The sequence below is a fragment of the Neofelis nebulosa genome, chromosome 3 (genome assembly GCF_028018385.1).
Source record: "Neofelis nebulosa isolate mNeoNeb1 chromosome 3, mNeoNeb1.pri, whole genome shotgun sequence".
Taxonomy (NCBI): Eukaryota; Metazoa; Chordata; class Mammalia; order Carnivora; family Felidae; genus Neofelis; species Neofelis nebulosa.
Window position 1 is genome coordinate 74,188,754 of NC_080784.1, and position 16,322 is coordinate 74,205,075.

Genomic DNA, 16,322 nt, shown 5'->3' on the forward strand with positions numbered 1-16,322 from the left:
TATCCTGTAAAAGACCATCTCCAGAGAAGGTAAAAAGATGTTCAGCTTTTCCTCAATTCCCCCCTTCTATGTCCATTACTATGATGATTATATATATGATTACTATGATGAACTATGATGATACTGTCTCTGTTCTCTTTCCATCATTTTTAGATTCTTCTAATTTTCTGGCTTCACATATTTATTAAATGGCAGAATTAGGAAGTCTGTACTGTCAGCTGGGTACCTTACCCTATACTTCAGGAACACACTTACGTGACATCAAATCCAATAAATAAATAAATCTGTTATTAACAGATTCTGTTAAGAGTTAAGGTACTCTTTAACAATCAGAACCATCAATGAGACAAAGGTTAATTAACCAAACCAACTTTCAGCCTTTTGTCTTTAAAAAAAAAAAAAAGGGCAATGTCCTTCTATCATTGCTTTAAAATTAAAATCATTTTAGGGGTGCCTGGGTGGCTCAGTCAGTTGAATGCCCAACTCTTGATTTCCACTCAGGTCGTGATTCCAGGGTCATGAAATGAAGCCCCACATTGGGCTCCACACGGAGTTTGGAGCCTGCTTAAGATTCTCTCTCCCTTTTTCAAACAAAAAGCATTTTAAATAATATAACTACCTTTTTCCTCCCTTTAGGATTGTTTTTATTCTACTAGGCTTTGACTATACCATCATGGAAGATTTTCTAAGAAAATATTAGAATTACAAGTGGACCGTAGAAGAGCAACTAAAATAGACTTGCTTAAGGTCACAAAACTAGTAACTGAAAAGACCTATGGCTCAAACCTTCAGACATCAATAAACTCTGACTCTGGCTCTTTTCCAGAATTTAGTCCAGAGGGACCTTAATGGCCTAAACATCCTATAGGACATCATACTGTCCCATTACACTAAAGAAAGACATCAAGTTGATACAATGTGGAGAATAGGAAAGTATGAGATTTATATTTTTTTAAGCATGCTGCAAGGATGAGGAAAAAAATAAGACTAGTTTAATATGCTGCCTTACAGGGGCGCCTGGGTGGCGCAGTCGGTTAAGCGTCCGACTTCAGCCAGGTCACGATCTCACGGTCCGTGAGTTCGAGCCCCGCGTCAGGCTCTGGGCCGATGGCTCGGAGCCTGGAGCCTGTTTCCGATTCTGTGTCTCCCTCTCTCTCTGCCCCTCCCCCGTTCATGCTTTGTCTCTCTCTGTCCCAAAAATAAATAAAAAACGTTGAAAAAAAAAAATTTAAAAAAATAAAAAAAAAAAAAAAAAAAAAAAAAATATGCTGCCTTACATATAAAACAATTGATAAATATACCTTCTGTTTCGATTTTACCCAAAATGTAGAATTTAATCAATGCATAGTTTTGTTTTTCTGTAACTCATCGCTTACTCTAAATGGCCGATTTGTGCAATGCAAACCACCCCTGCAATTACTTACAGACATGTATTTTGGGTCAATTCATGTCTCTAAAGTTGTATTTTTAAAGATATTATATTATGTAGGGTGTCACGTTGAAACAAATGGCAGTCCCCACATTAAAGACTCTTTTTAACATACAATGACTAGAAACATATGCTAGACTTGGTACATTTAAAGAAATCTCAATCAAAATATTTTAAAAACTTAAAATTAGGAAAGTGTAAGAGTCACCAACCTCACTCTCTCTTTAGAAAGGAATATGTTTTATCTTAAAGCTTTCAAAACAAAGGTAACATACACACATCTCTAATTCAAAAATCAAAAATATCTAACTTTAATACCATATTTAATCTAACAAAATACATTTCTAAAAAGGCCAGAAATCAAGAACCTCAGATAATTAAAAATCAAATCTAAAACAGGCATACAACAGCCTAATATTTGTTCTAAACTATTCCAGAATCAATCTGAGAATTACCAAAACTCCAAGGAAGTATAGCAGCCCTATACATTATGACAAAGCTGTCATACCAACTGAAGCTTCTAGGCCCAATTAGTACTGCTGACCCAAGGAATCTGAGTAAGGGAAGGAGGGTCCTAAGCAAGAGAATGACACAAACAATTTATACAAAAAATAGTGGGGAAGGGCAGATTAAAAGCTGTTGTACCATAAATAAACTCTAGTTTTCACAGATAAATCTTTTTTCCTAAACTTTGGACTTTCAAAGATTCCTTTCCAGCTCAGTTTCAAAAGTAAAATTAGAAGAAAAATTAGAAAGAAAAAATTTTCTAAGCTATAAAGTAGAAGGCCAAGACAGCATAGCCAATCACAGGATAGATATTCGAGTAACAATTTGAATCAAGCCTTTAGCTTTAAATGCTAACTATATCTTCACTAATTTTAAGAACCGTAATAAGTTAACAAAAATAGAAATTTTCAAATTTGTACTGCCTTTCAAAATAGAAAATATACTATTAAAAAATTACTAGCACAATTTTAGCAAAATATACATGAAAATCACTTATCTAAAGAAATTTGTGTCAGCTGTGTTCAAACTACTTAAACTGACCCTTCATCTTATGAATTACTGTAAAAATTTATGAAATGAAAATGAACATTTTATAAGTTTTATTTTTAAAAACTGCAATAGTGGGGCGCCTGGGTGGCTCGGTCGGTTGAGCGTCCGACTTCGGCTCAGGTCATGATCTCACGGTCCGTGAGTTCGAGCCCCGCGTCAGGCTCTGTGCTGACAGCTCAGAGCCTGGAGCCTGTTTCCGATTCTGTGTCTCCCTCTCTCTCTGCTCCTCCCCTGTTCATGCTCTGTCTCTCTCTGTCTCAAAAATAAATAAACGTTAAAAAAATTTAAAAATAAATAAAAATAAAAACTGCAATAGTGAAAAAAAATTAATTTTTAAAGTATTAAAACACTTGTATAGAAAGCATATTAGTTATGGCATTCCTTAAATTACGTGGTATTAAATTCCTGATTTGTTCAATTGTTATTGAGTATGGAATGCTGAGACCATGGTTGCCAAGTCAATGGAGGTTTTTTAAGTGGTAACTCATTTTAGTGACAGACTGCACTACTTTTATTTTCCACATAAAATGAGGATCACTCAAAAGTGTATGGATATAGAAGTCTAACATCATTTCAAAATGAAAGGGTATAGATGGATTGGCTCAATTCCATTTTAAATTATTTTTATTAAATAAGGAGGCCACATTATTCCTAGAAGTTAAATATATAATGAATAAAAGTGTTGGTACTGGGTGTTTCACAACTTTTAGTAATACTGTAGAGAGTACTTTTTAATTATTTAATTAACAATTTTTTAAATATTGCATTGAACACAAAATTCTTTGAATTTAGTATAAAGATACCTACAATAGAACCAAAATTCTTGTATGCTACTATACAATAATACAGTGATATTCCTTACATAAAGGAAAAGGAAAAGGAAAAGGAAAAGCTCCTATAAGCTTTCATCCAAAATCTATTATAATTTGAACATAGATATCACATTTTCTTCTCTCACTGATTTCGTTTTAGCAACAATCAGGCAGTAAAATAAGACACGACCCAGCATTAATATACAAATCTGGACAGATTTTACATCAAGTATTTGATTTGTATTCACAAACCCTCCTTAAACCGACATGTCTGTTTTTTAACAACAAAAATGACACCATTAAAAATAGGAGGCTTAATATCAGTCCATAAATTGGGCATATTGTTAATATTTCTCAACTCATAACAGATCCAATAATACACATGCTTATATTTCAGACGTTGATATGTATCATAATCTTTGGCAATAATGTTCAAATCCAATATTCTACCCTCTTAAATGAAAATTAGCAATTAAAGCAGTGCCTTAAACAGAAACTAAAGCACTGCTAATATTTAGCAATTACAGCACTAATAGTCATCTTTATGTCCATTATGGCACACAGGTGCAAATTTTTAAAAACGAATGTTTTATATGTGCACCTTGGAAAGAATATCATTACAGATGATTAAGGAGCTTTAATTCTGAAAGGCTCTGTATGGAAGTCTGTCCAACTGCTCAAATATACATTGTAGTGATTCTTGAAATGAAAATATCTTCCTGTTATTTAAATAAGGAAAATACTACCAACACGTGAATATGTTATTTATACATTGAACACATCCTGCTGCCTGGTTCTAACGCCATTATCAAACACAAAGCGAACAGATTTCTAAAGAGAAGCCAAGTCTTAAAAAGCTCCTCCTGATAGTCCCTCTACAATACTGGCCTATATTAGAATCGTCGCCTATTATAAAGACTATAGATTATTTGTCAAGAATGTAAAGAGAGAGCTTAAAGAAACTTCAACATTAACTAAATTCACATATAAGGCAACTGGTGCCCAAATAATTGGTCCTGGCTCCCCAAGGATCTCACAATTAACATCAATGCAAGGATTATTAAATCCCAGGTCTCCTGACATCACGTTCAGTGGTCTTTCTAGAACCCCCCCCCCCAAAGAAAATATTTAAAAGGTTTGTAATTAAAACTATCTGACTTTAGGAAACACAAATGGTACTACTGCGTGTACTACCGTCCATGGCTGCCTGCCGCGGCGTGTCGCGGGAGAGAAGGGGGTCAGTTATCTTTCCCAAACACCCACAGCCTTCCACTGTTCAAGACCCTACACACAAGAGAGCACTTGGGGAATAAACAGGAAGAGTCAAAGGCAGAGGAAAGTTCGAGGCTCATCCCAGTTAGAACTCAATGAAAACGACGACATGATTACCAAATCTCACCCAGCAGTCGGGACGCCCCGGACGTCGTCCCAAAGGCTCTACAGGGGACGCGCGGGCGCCACAACGGCCAGACGCCCTTGACGTGTGGCGGTCGACGGAGGCAGTGCTAGGAGAACATGGAGGGCAGCAGGTGGGAAGCGGCCGGAAGATGTCGGGGAAGAGCGGAAATAAAGCAGAGAGAGGGCAGGGCCCCCGAGGGGCGGAAGGAGCCGCCAAGGGGCCCCCGACGACAACTGGAGCTGGGGGACTGGACGGCTGGGACCACGCGGCGCAAACTGTGACGGCAAGAGCTATCTGGTCAAAAGATGCCCTCTGGAGCTGGGGAACCGCGTCAATGACTCTAGCCCTCCCTATGCTCGACGGGGCAGGGTAGTGAGGAGGGCGAATCCCGCAGACACTGCCTCCAGAGGGGCGTGAGTCCCCACTGCGTATCTGGCGTAACAGTGTATCGGACTGGGCCTTTTGCGGCCGGAAGGCGGGGTCTCCAGCCGTTACTAGCTGTTTGGTTGTGACCCCGCTGTCCCCATCCCCTCCTCACCCCTTCGGGTCTTCAAATGTTGGTCCTAAATCCCTGGGACCAACGACCACAAACCGCCGCCACCGTTTCGGGGACCAATCGGTCGGAGCGGGGGAGGGGGGGGGTCGCCGTAGCGGGGGAGGCCACCGGGAAGAGCTCGAGCCGTCCTCGCGCCTTGGTTTGTCTCCCAGCAGGCGCCGGGGCAGTGGCCTAGGCAGCCCCACGCGGAGTGGAGCCCCAACCAATCAGTGACCAGCTTCAGGGAGGAGTCAGGGAGTGGAGAGTGGGCGGGACGAAGGTTTTTACCCGAATGAGGCTCTCGGAGGGGCGTAAAAGTGCTTGGAGTGACAGGCACTTTAGCCAATTGGGAAAGGAGAGCGAGATTTAGGGGGCGGGCATACATGTAGTGTTGCCAAAAGAAAATCCTGCGTGTTTTGTTAGGGTGTGGGGAAACAAACACTGTGATTTTAACATACTCCTTTTACTTAGGGGGAAATGTAGATACACTTTAAAGGCTCTTCTCATTTGATCGAGTTTTCAAGTCTTAAACTCCTAGTTTAGACGTCTTTCAGTGTGGGGATGGGGGATGGGGCGGTATAAGGCTAATCTTGCTGAGGATTTTCAGATAGGATGAACATGTAGAAATTAAATGGTTTAAATGCCTAGGAGAATGGGCTGAATCGAGAGACCTAGTAGGCCTGATTCAGGCCTGATTCAGTTTGGGGAGAGATGACGTTGTCAGAGCTGAAGAACCAGGTACTACTACCCTTATATAAAACCAACTTTATTAGATACAGTTGTGCGTTATTCTGCATACACGCCTTGAATTTTGCTTCCTTTGAAGATAGAGCTTGAGTTTAAATGGCAAAGAAAAACGGCTTTAGGTACCAATTCTGTAGACTAATAGACTCAGAATAGTAAGACTGGAAAGAAACTAGATCATATAGTTCTGCTTTAACAGATGAAGAACTTGACGCCCAGAATAATCCATTGGATTACGCAATAACACTGGTGCCCTAATACCCAACTTCGAGGTGCTTTTTTCCACACTAGTGATTTCAGTTTGTTGTCTCCACGAATAAATGTACTAAATTTTAACAAGCCGCGCGTATGTACTACCCCTCCCCCAACGGTAGGAATTAGCAAGGACTTGGACAGCTCTGGGCTAAGATCCCTGTTATCATTTTGTGGGTGTGATACAACTTCTCTGAGCCCCAATTTAAAATGGGGATTGGGAGGATTAATTAAAAATAATGTTGACAAATATTGAGCACTTGTGTGCCAGAGGCAACTGTAATCTAGTTTCGTATATTAGTTCATTTAATTCTAGCAGTAACTTTGGCAAAGGTACTAGACCCGTGTAGTTGCATGTTTCAGGTGGGGAAACCCAGAAAGAGAGCTTAAGTAGTTTGTTCAAGGTCGTTCAGCAAGTAAGTTTATTTTGGCTTTGAACCCTGCAGATATAACCATTAGGCTATACTGTCTCAAAATGTGTCCAGAAACAAGTGGCATAATGCCCAGAGAATGTTAAGTGGAAGCTTAACAAATACCTTCCTAGACTGCCCTTCTGTCAATAAATACCTCCAATCTCATGTATATAGGCTATATATGCCTACACAAATAATAATGATAAATTAAGTAACTAGAAAATCAGACATAGAATGTAACTATTTGGCTGCCTTTTCTTTTTTTAACATGGCAATTCTTTACCTCAAGAACTGCTAAGGTGATAATTGTTCTATCGTATTGATTACTATTTGTAACTGCTCATGCATTTCTCCAGAAAGAGATTACCCACGTTATTTATTTTCATGTTGATGCTGTCTCATTTCTCAGTAACTCTAAATACACGTGTCAAGGTTAAACTAGATGAAATCGTGTTAAGACATATTAGTCTGAAAAGTTCACACAACTAAACAATTTCTAGGAGTTGCTGTAAGATCCTTAAAACCTCACTAGGTGGAGATGTTATCTTATGAGATACAAAAGATGGTTCCTGGAAGTAAGTAGCCTGGAGGATTATTTTACATTTCTAGCTTTCTTTGTTTCCTTCCACCCAACACTCCCCCATATAAAGAAAAACAAGCAAAGGCTTCTGAATAGGAACTAGTCAGGCCATAGAGCCTTGCTTAGATGAAGACAGTGCTATTTAAAGATGCTTGCAACACTTACGTTGTATGTCCTTTTTGGTCATGTTTCTTCTAAAGGTGTATTTTTGAAGATGTATTTTTCAAATGCTATAAAAACTATATTCTCTGTATGTACAAGTAAAGGAACGACCTTTAACTTTATTTCCAAAGGCTCATAGAAAAGAGATTAAATACCTTTAGAACTAGAATTCTTTTTCAGGAATCAATTCCAAATTAGGGTCTGTTATACGTTTATTTGCAAGTTTATGGGAAAAGGAGATCCAAATTAATAGGAAGAATGAAAATAAGTGATATAGACATATTTTTTACTGAAAAGAAGCCTAAGGTTGGATACTTGTTGGTAAGGGAGAAAATAGAAAGGGACCTCTACATGACTGTGGGTTGCAGGAAGAAAAAATTATCAATAAAAATTGGAAGAGATATAAAAACTAGAGTTGGTTAAAATAGTCTGGATATCATGTAAATGTGGTTTTTCTCATATGAAATGTAGTTTTTTGGAATAAATATCTTCATATACCTTCTGTAAAATACAAACCCCCAAAAAGGAAGAAAAGCAATGAGAACTCTGTATAAATGTTTAAAGTCCAATTTAGTCCTAATAAGAGAAATGAAAGGTCAATGGTTTCATACAAAAGAGCACCGTGTAGTATTAGAGATTCCTCCCTCCATATTTGGCAGTGATGGCCCGGATCCACCAAAAACATGGCAACGGTTTGCATATTTATAGAATTAACGATCTTTCTACAGGACACAGCTTGGGAACTAAGCACTATCTTTTCATCTGATGACTCTTCATTCAAAATGATATCTCAAAACACTTTCAGAAGTATGGGGGCTTTTATTTTTTTAATCTCAAAGTAAATGGGTTTATTCCAATTCACTGACCCTTGTTTGATGCTTTCTGCTTGACAGATTAATTTGAACTTTTGATGACTATGGGATGTAAATGTCAGCATCAAGATGGTTATAAGGTGGAATAGATGCTTTTCCCAGCGGTGGTGATGGTCCATCCCGAGCCATCTTTATATGCATTCAGTGTACCTCCTGTGATTAACAACCTATCTTTTCAAGGCAACAAATTAGAAATAGATATTTTGGGGCATAATGTAATGGTCTATAGAGGGACGAAACCTGTAACTAAGACCTCACTTAATATAGGTGCTGACGGAAGCAGTAGTAAAGCCAAACTTTGCTGATTGGATAGTTATTAGTTAACATCAAGATCCAGTCATCTAGTTATTATTTTTTTAATCAACTACAATATTATAAATAGTGTTAGACAATCCCAGGAAATCATCTTTTTTCCCCTTTGAAAAATACAGACTTCACTCATCTGAAAAACTAACATATGTAAAAAATAACTTTTTGATTAAAAACTTAAACACTTGGGGGCACCTGGGTGGCCCAGTTGGTTGAGCATCAGACTCGATGTCAGCTCAGGTCCTGATCCCACCAGGGCCACGGGATCGAGCCCCTCACTGAGCTCCAAGATGCTGAGTGTAGAGGCTGCTTAGGATTCTCTCTCCCTCTGCCCCTCCCCGTGGCTCATGCTCCGTCTTTGTCTCTCTAAAATAAAATGAAAAAAAAAAAAATTTTTTTAAACACTTGGTTAGGAAGAGAGAGCGATGAACTCTTTCCTGTGTTCTCTCACTTGAGAAGCTTATCTCATGGGAGCAACTTTTGTAGGTAACAAATTACAGTGGAACTAGAGCTGACAGACACCCTTGCATGTTTGTCTGGCTGGGCGAGCCAGAACGACTTGCCCCAAAATCACAGAGTCAGTTGGTGGAAATACTGGATCTCCAACTTCTCTCTTCTGACTTTCAGTCTTAAAACCTGGCTCTCACAGAAACTTTTAAATTGTACTCTTAACTTCTACAGCGTTTTTTTTAAAAGCCATCATAAATATATTCGATGAAGAAAATCATTTTGGCTGAGGACAACAGGGTCAGCTTTGGTTCTGGGACATTAATGCACCTGGCCATAAAGGATGTGTGAGGCAAAGCAGTTTCTTGGGTATTACATTTCTTTCTTCACACTCGATGTGTGGTACCCTCCCAAGGTGACTCCAGCTCTGCCTGTCTAACTCAGTTATTGTCTTAGCAGAAGAAGCAGAGGGGGACTCCTTGTGTTTGCCTAGGAGAGCGTTTTTGCATTTTCTCAAATGCAGGGCACTCTTAAGGGGGAAGTAGAATACCATTACAATCCGCAATGCAGTCTGTGTTTTAAATTAAAGCATCAGATCTTTCCAATAAAGCATTTGCTTTAATTTGCATCGATCTACTTATATGTAGAGATCTACAATCTCCAGGGCATCCTTGAAATCACTGGCCTTTTATGTTTTGCCAACTTTTACTTATTCCATTCCTATCCTCATTCTTAATAAGTGGGATACATTTCCCTCTCAACCTGCATCTTATAGCACTACTGATTTACTAAGCCCTTGAAAGAAAGAAAGAAAGAAAGAAAGAAAGAAAGAAAGAAAGAAAGAAAGAAATTACATACATAAGGGATCTTATTCTGTTGGGAAAATGTATGTAAGTGTAAACTGTGGAAACAAGTACAATGTGTAATTCTGATTTTCATCAGGACTGCCTGGTGTACATGGGACAGGCTAACCAGACTGGATTAGAACTGCTTCTTTGGTTCAGCCCAGCAGCCTTATGTAACCCAGACATGGGGCTTTAGTACTAGAATAACTAAGAGACAGAGGAAGTCTGTAGTATGTGTTTAGAGGGCTAGGAAGTGGGTGAATAGTATATATGTCAATTAGAGGTATAGAAAGAAAGAAGGAATGATCAGCAGAATGACTATAAGATGTAAATTCAGAATGCTTTGTTTTCAGAACAAATATTAATAGCATCAACTCATATTATTGAAATTTTACACCGATTTGTTTTTCTTGCTACTTACTTACTACATGCAACAAATTAAATATATTTCTTAGTCTTTGTGTGTAGAAAAGTCTGTTTCATATATATCTTATATGTAGGATGGTATTGAAAAAAAAAAGCACTGGAATTAAAGCCAAAAATCTATATGCCAAGTTCAGCTCTTCTTTTTCCAGTTGTATATGGCCTTGGTCAACTCACTTAACCTCTCTGAGCTTCAGTTTTCACGGTTGTCAAAGAGTCATAACACCAACTGCCTCACAGCTAGGTAGCGTAACATGAATTAGCAGGTAAAAATACCAAGCCCCGTAGCATCCACTTCATTTGTGGGATGTGAGATTTTACGTGGCATCTTTAGAATTTTTGGTTGTTTGTTATTATAATTTTAGAAGTTTAAAAATAGACATTTAGGGGCGCCTGGGTGGCTCAGTCGGTTAAGCGTCCGACTTCAGCTCAGGCCATGATCTCATGGTCCGTGAGTTCGAGCCCCGCGTCGGGCTCTGTGCTGACAGCTCAGAGCCTGGAACTTGTTTCAGTCTGTGTCTCCCTCTCTCTCTGACCCTCCCCCGTTCATGCTCTGTCTCTCCCTGTCTCAAAAATAAATAAAATGTTAAAAAAAATTTAAAAAATAGATATTTAAAAAATTAAGTGCGGGGCTCCTGGGTGGTTCAGTCAGTTAAGTGTCTGACTTCAGCTCTGGTCATGATCTCAGTTTGTGGGTTCGAGCCCCGCGTCAGGCTCTGTGCTGACAGCTTGGAGCCTGGAGCCTGCTTCGGATTCTGTCTCCCTCTCTCTCTGCCACTCCCCCGCTTTCCCTCTCTCTCTCTCTCTCTCTCTCTCTCAAATATAAATAAACATTAAAAAGTTTTTAAAAAATAAGTGCAATGTACTTTCTCACAACTCAGAATTGATTACTGTTAACATCCGGTCATATTTGCCTTAAGTCTTTTTTTATTAAAAAAAGTATATATACACATGCACACATAAGATAAAAATTAAATCCTCTTAGGTCTCCCATTTATTCCCTTTGCCCACTGATTGGTTCATTTATTCAACATACATTTATGGAGTGCCTACTATGTGCCAGGTGCAATGCTAACTGCAAGGGTGGGAATTCATGGTGAACAAGACAGACAAAAATCCTCGCCTTCACTTTACGGTAGCCACAGTGACTTCCTGATTATTCTTGACTATACTAGGCAAACTGCTGTCTCAAGGCCATTACTCTTGCTGTTCCATGACCTTGGAATGTGCTTCTTACACCTGGCCAACTGGCTGGCTATTCCATCCTCTGTATGGCTTTATTCAAATTCCCCTTTCTCCGTAAGACCCTCCAAAGCCATACTGTGTAAATTACATCCTTCTTCCCCATCACTCACAAGCTGTATCTATCTCTGCTTAATTTTTCTCCACCATCTAACTCTCTCTATTTGATCTGGCTGTTATCTGTCTCTCCTACTAAAATACAGGATCCAGGAAAGCAGAGATTTGTGTCTATTTTATCCTTGCTGCATCTCCAGTGCTTAGCACAGTACCCTTAACAATTATTTGTCAAGTGACACAAAAGAGTGAATAAAGGACTAAAAATTAGAGGCACCTAATTTCTTCTCAAATTTGAATGCTTAAAGTGACTAAATGAAAGTATACTTCCTATGTGATTTGCCAAATTACTAAAATGTAGAAAGACATTATGTCCATCTCCCTGCTTCTATGGAAAAACTAGAGTACTGATTTTCAAAAAATGAGTGAAATGACTTTCACAATATCAGGATTTAGAGAAGTTATGGATAAAGAATTTTGAAACAGATAGAAATGGGACTCCAAAATTAGCTTTTGGACAATTTAAGCTGTTCTGTTTATTTATCCCTGGATTTGAAATTACCATGAATCTTAAATTCCTGAAGACCCCCCAAGGAAATTTTACAGCCAGCCTTCTCCTTAGCCTCTTGAAGTATACTTGGCTGGCACAATAAAAGAGTCCTACCCCAGGCATCAGTGAAAGAGTAGTTCAGGGACATGAGCAACATTGTTCAACAAATATTTGTCTAACACCTACTGCTCTCTAAGCACTTAGTAAGTCTAATGAGTTATATTTCAAAATACTTTAGTCACAGTAGTACAGTGGAAATACAATGGGCTTTGGAATGAGACAGTTCAAATTCTGGCAGTGTAAGCTTGGCCATAAATTATTTAGCCTCTCAAAGTCTTCATTTTCATATCAATTACACATACAACAAAGTTGCCTGCTTTGAATGTTGGTAGTCTAGATGAAATAAGACACTGTATCAGTCAGGATAAACAGGATAAATAACAAATAATCCCACAAATCCCAGCTCAAAATGACAAAGGTTTGTTTCTCTCTTGAGCTACAATAGCTGTGGTTCTACTCCCATGCAGCCATTCCCTTACTCAGGAACAGAGACTGATGGCGAACAGCTAGATATCACATTGCGGGCTGCCCTGGCAGAGGGAAAGGACAATCTCACAGGGGCAGTTAAATGCCAGATTTCACACTGACACACATCCTCTCAACCACATTTCATTAGCTGGGACTGGTCACACGGTGCCACCAACAAAGGGGCCTACGAGGTACAATGTGGGCACCTGCATATTTGCTGAGCAGCAGAATCAACAACCACCACCGATATTAAACATTGAGTGTCTAGTGTAACATCTACCCCAGATCTGTCCCTTTCCTCTCTCCAGGCTACACCTTGCATGCCTTCTTGTTGGTTAAGCGGAGCTACCTCTATTTCAAAAACATTATCTTTGTATTCACAGACAAAAAAAAGTTTTTTTGTTTTTTGTTTTTTGTTTGGTCTGGTTTTGTTTCGAGATCCAGAAGCATTTTATTGACCTGGTGGAGCAGAGATATTCGTCTAGCAGCTCGATTGCAGATACTCCCCTGACTCTCCCATGTCCTTTCAGACAGGTTTGTGAAGGGGACCGTCTTATGGCAAAGAGACTTTCAGAGTCCCTCCAAGGACACCCAGGGCTTCCCTTGGTGTGGCCTGAGGCCTTAGTCGTGGGCGCTGGCTTTCGGCATTGCTTTGTACCTCCCTGTCATCTTGGGTAATGACATCAGGCCTGGGCAGGGGACCTGCTCTTCTACCTCGCAGATGAACTCCCACAGGCAGTATTTTTGGGGACCAAAGTGGGCTAGGTGAGTTCAGTACAATGCTTGAGCTAGAAAATGCACCATGGCACTGGGTGTTGTATGGAAACCAATTTGACAGTAAATTTCAAATATTAAAAAATTAAAAAAAAAAAAAAAGAAAATGCTCCATGGAAAAATAATTATATGATCAAATTAATTTGAGAAACACCACATACTATATCCCTTCTTCAAAATTGTCCTCGCTTAGTAGCTTATTAGAAGTTCAGAGGTGTCCTATGGGCCACCTGGGTGGCTCAGTCGGTTAAGCGGCCGACTTCAGCTCAGGTCATGCATGATCTTGAGGTCTGTGAGTTCGAGCCCCACATCGATCTCTATGCTGACAGCTCAGAGCCTGGAGCCTGCTTTGGATTCTGTGTCTCCCTCTCTCTCTGCCCCCTCCCTTGCTCACGTTGTCTCTCTCTCTCAAAAATAAGTAGAAATTAAAAAATTTAAATTAAAAAAAGTAAAATGTTCTCATGTAATATTAACAAAAGTATTAAAAATCATATTTTATTCTGCTATCGTGAACATGTAATATAATTCTTTTGTGAAAAGAAAAAAAGATAATGTAATTTTTTAAAAAATCAGATAATTTACTTTTTTCTCTGTGCTGTGGTAGCAGCCGTCAGTATGTACGGGGTTCAGAAGAGGCTGGCCTCCGGCATCCTCTGTTATCGCAAGAAGAAGATCTGATTGGACCCCTATAAGACCAGAGAAATAGCCAATACCAGCTCTAGTCAGCAGATCCCAAAGCTGATCGAGGATGGCCTGATCATCTACAAGCCCATGACTGTCCATTCCCAGGCTTGATGCTAGACAAGGGCAAGCATCCAGACACAGGTAACCCAGAGCGTACTGCCAATGCTCAAATATCTGAGATTATGTGGATGAGGAGAATGAGAACTCTGTGCTGGCTGCTCAGAAGACACTGCAAATCTTAAGACTGGCAGTCACCTGTATCACAGCCTGTACCCGTAAGTGAAGGGGAGCATGTCCAAGAGCAGGTGGATTGTCATGCAACAAACACATCACTAGTTGATAATAGAAGCAGCCCCCAGGAATCTCCAACTAGGCTGAGACCAGCAGAGCTGAGGCCAAGGAAGCACACGGTGCCTTGAGGAGTCCCCTCAGACCAAGGATGAGCTCATCGAAGCTATCTGTCGGAGAAGAGATCAAGGCATAAACTGGCCCCTCTTTTGTGTGTATTCTGTAACCTAGGCAGTTACGTAGTTCAATCACTCGGTAAAATTAGCCTTCATCTGCCACAGAAAAAAGAGAACTTAGTAATAAGCCAAAGAAACGTGTGTTACGTGTAGTTTTAGTAAGCCGTCTGTTTCTTCATTATGTACCATTTATCTTGTCGGAACACACCCTCCTGATAAATGTAAAGTGCAAAAACAAATCTAGATTCTGCTTACTCGGAGAACTAGAATCACCATGAATGGGGATAGTTCTTACTATGGAGTATATGCTGTCACCTAAGGTCAGCAGGAGGTCAGCTAGAGCCTTGTGTTGCATTTAGTAAGGATTTAATGCTGGACTCCTCTTTACAATAGAAATCTACCTCGTTAATCAAAAGAGAGGGAAAAGCTTTCATCTTAATTTAAGCAAAATTCAAATGTTCTATATGTGCAGACTTGCAATAAACATTTATTATTTTCAACAGAAACTTGAGCATAAAATACTGACTGAAAGAATTGTTTTGAGAACAGACTTAATGGACAAATAAGAGTAATTTACCTGAGTGTATTTGCAAGTAAATGGGTGTGAGTAGCTTGAGAAGTACTTGAGATCCTTAAAATGATTGTCTCAAGTAATTTAAATATTCTCTTTTGTAATCTGGAATTTTGAATACATTACCAGTTTTCTCAAATTCAAGTGGAATTAAACCTCAACCATCTTTGTCAATAGTGTCACGGAATACAAAGTGTTGCTCTGAATTAATGAGGTTGTAAGGTCTATTGGTATATAATTGAGCCTCATTTTTTTTAATGAAATTAAAATTTTTTTTTTCGGGAATAGAATTTCGTGATTCATCGCTTACATATAACACCCAGTGCTCATCCCAACAAGTGTCCTCCTTATTGCCCATCGCCCTTTAGCCCACCCCCCCACCCACAACCCCTCCAGCAACCCTCAGTTTGTTCCCTGTGCTTAAGAGTCTCTTGGAGCACCTGGGTGGCTCAGTCAGTTAAGCGTCTGACTTTGGCTCAGGTCATGATCTCACAACTTGTGGGTTAGAACCCTGCATTGGGCTCTGCACTGAGAGTGTGGAGCCTGCTTAGGATTCCGTCTCTCTCTCTCTCTCTCTCTCTCTCTCTCTCCCTGTCTCTCTCTTTCTACCCCACTTGTGCATGCTGTCTTTCCCTCTCTTTCAAAAATAAATAAATTTTTGGGGGCGCCTGGGTGGCTCAGTCGGTTAAGCGTCCGACTTCAGCTCAGGTCACGATCTCGCGGTCTGTGAGTTCGAGCCCCGCGTCGGGCTCTGGGCTGATGGCTCAGAGCCTGGAGCCTGCTTCCAGTTCTGTGTCTTGCTCTCTCTCTGTCCCTCCCCCGTTCATGCTCTGTCTCTGTCTCAAAAATAAATAAAACGTTAAAAAAAAAATTTAAAAATAAATAAATAAATTAAAAAAAAAAAGTTCTAAGAGTCTCTTATGGAAGCTTCTGGGTTGTTCAGTCAGTTACGCATCCAACTTCAGCTCAGGTCATGATCTCACAGTTGGTGGGTTCGAGCCCCGCCTGTGTCGGGCTCTAGGCTGACAGCTCAGAGCCTGGAGCCTGCTTCGGATTCCGTGTCTCCCTCTCTCTGCCCCTCCCCCACTCACTCAACATTAAATAAAATAAACATTAAAAAAATGTTTTTTAATTTATAAAAAAAAGTCTCTTATGGTTTGTCTCCCTTTCTGTTTTT

At 39.7% G+C, this 16,322-nt stretch overlaps 1 protein-coding gene across 8 annotated transcripts in view; it reads right to left on the reverse strand.

Moving 5' to 3' along the window:
* RBM46 (RNA binding motif protein 46) overlaps nucleotides 1–5,368 on the reverse strand; it is a 50,205-nt gene extending 44,837 nt beyond the window's left edge. For 7 of the 8 annotated variants that reach the window (XR_009259241.1, XR_009259239.1, XR_009259240.1 and 4 more), the window contains exon 1: nucleotides 4,697–5,213. The gene's annotated coding sequence lies outside the window, so the exon portion shown is untranslated. Of the gene's footprint in view, nucleotides 1–4,696; nucleotides 5,214–5,234 lie in introns of those variants that run through there. The other variant, XM_058721095.1, reaches the window with a different exon arrangement.
* Between the last annotated feature and the right edge of the window lie 10,954 nt (nucleotides 5,369–16,322).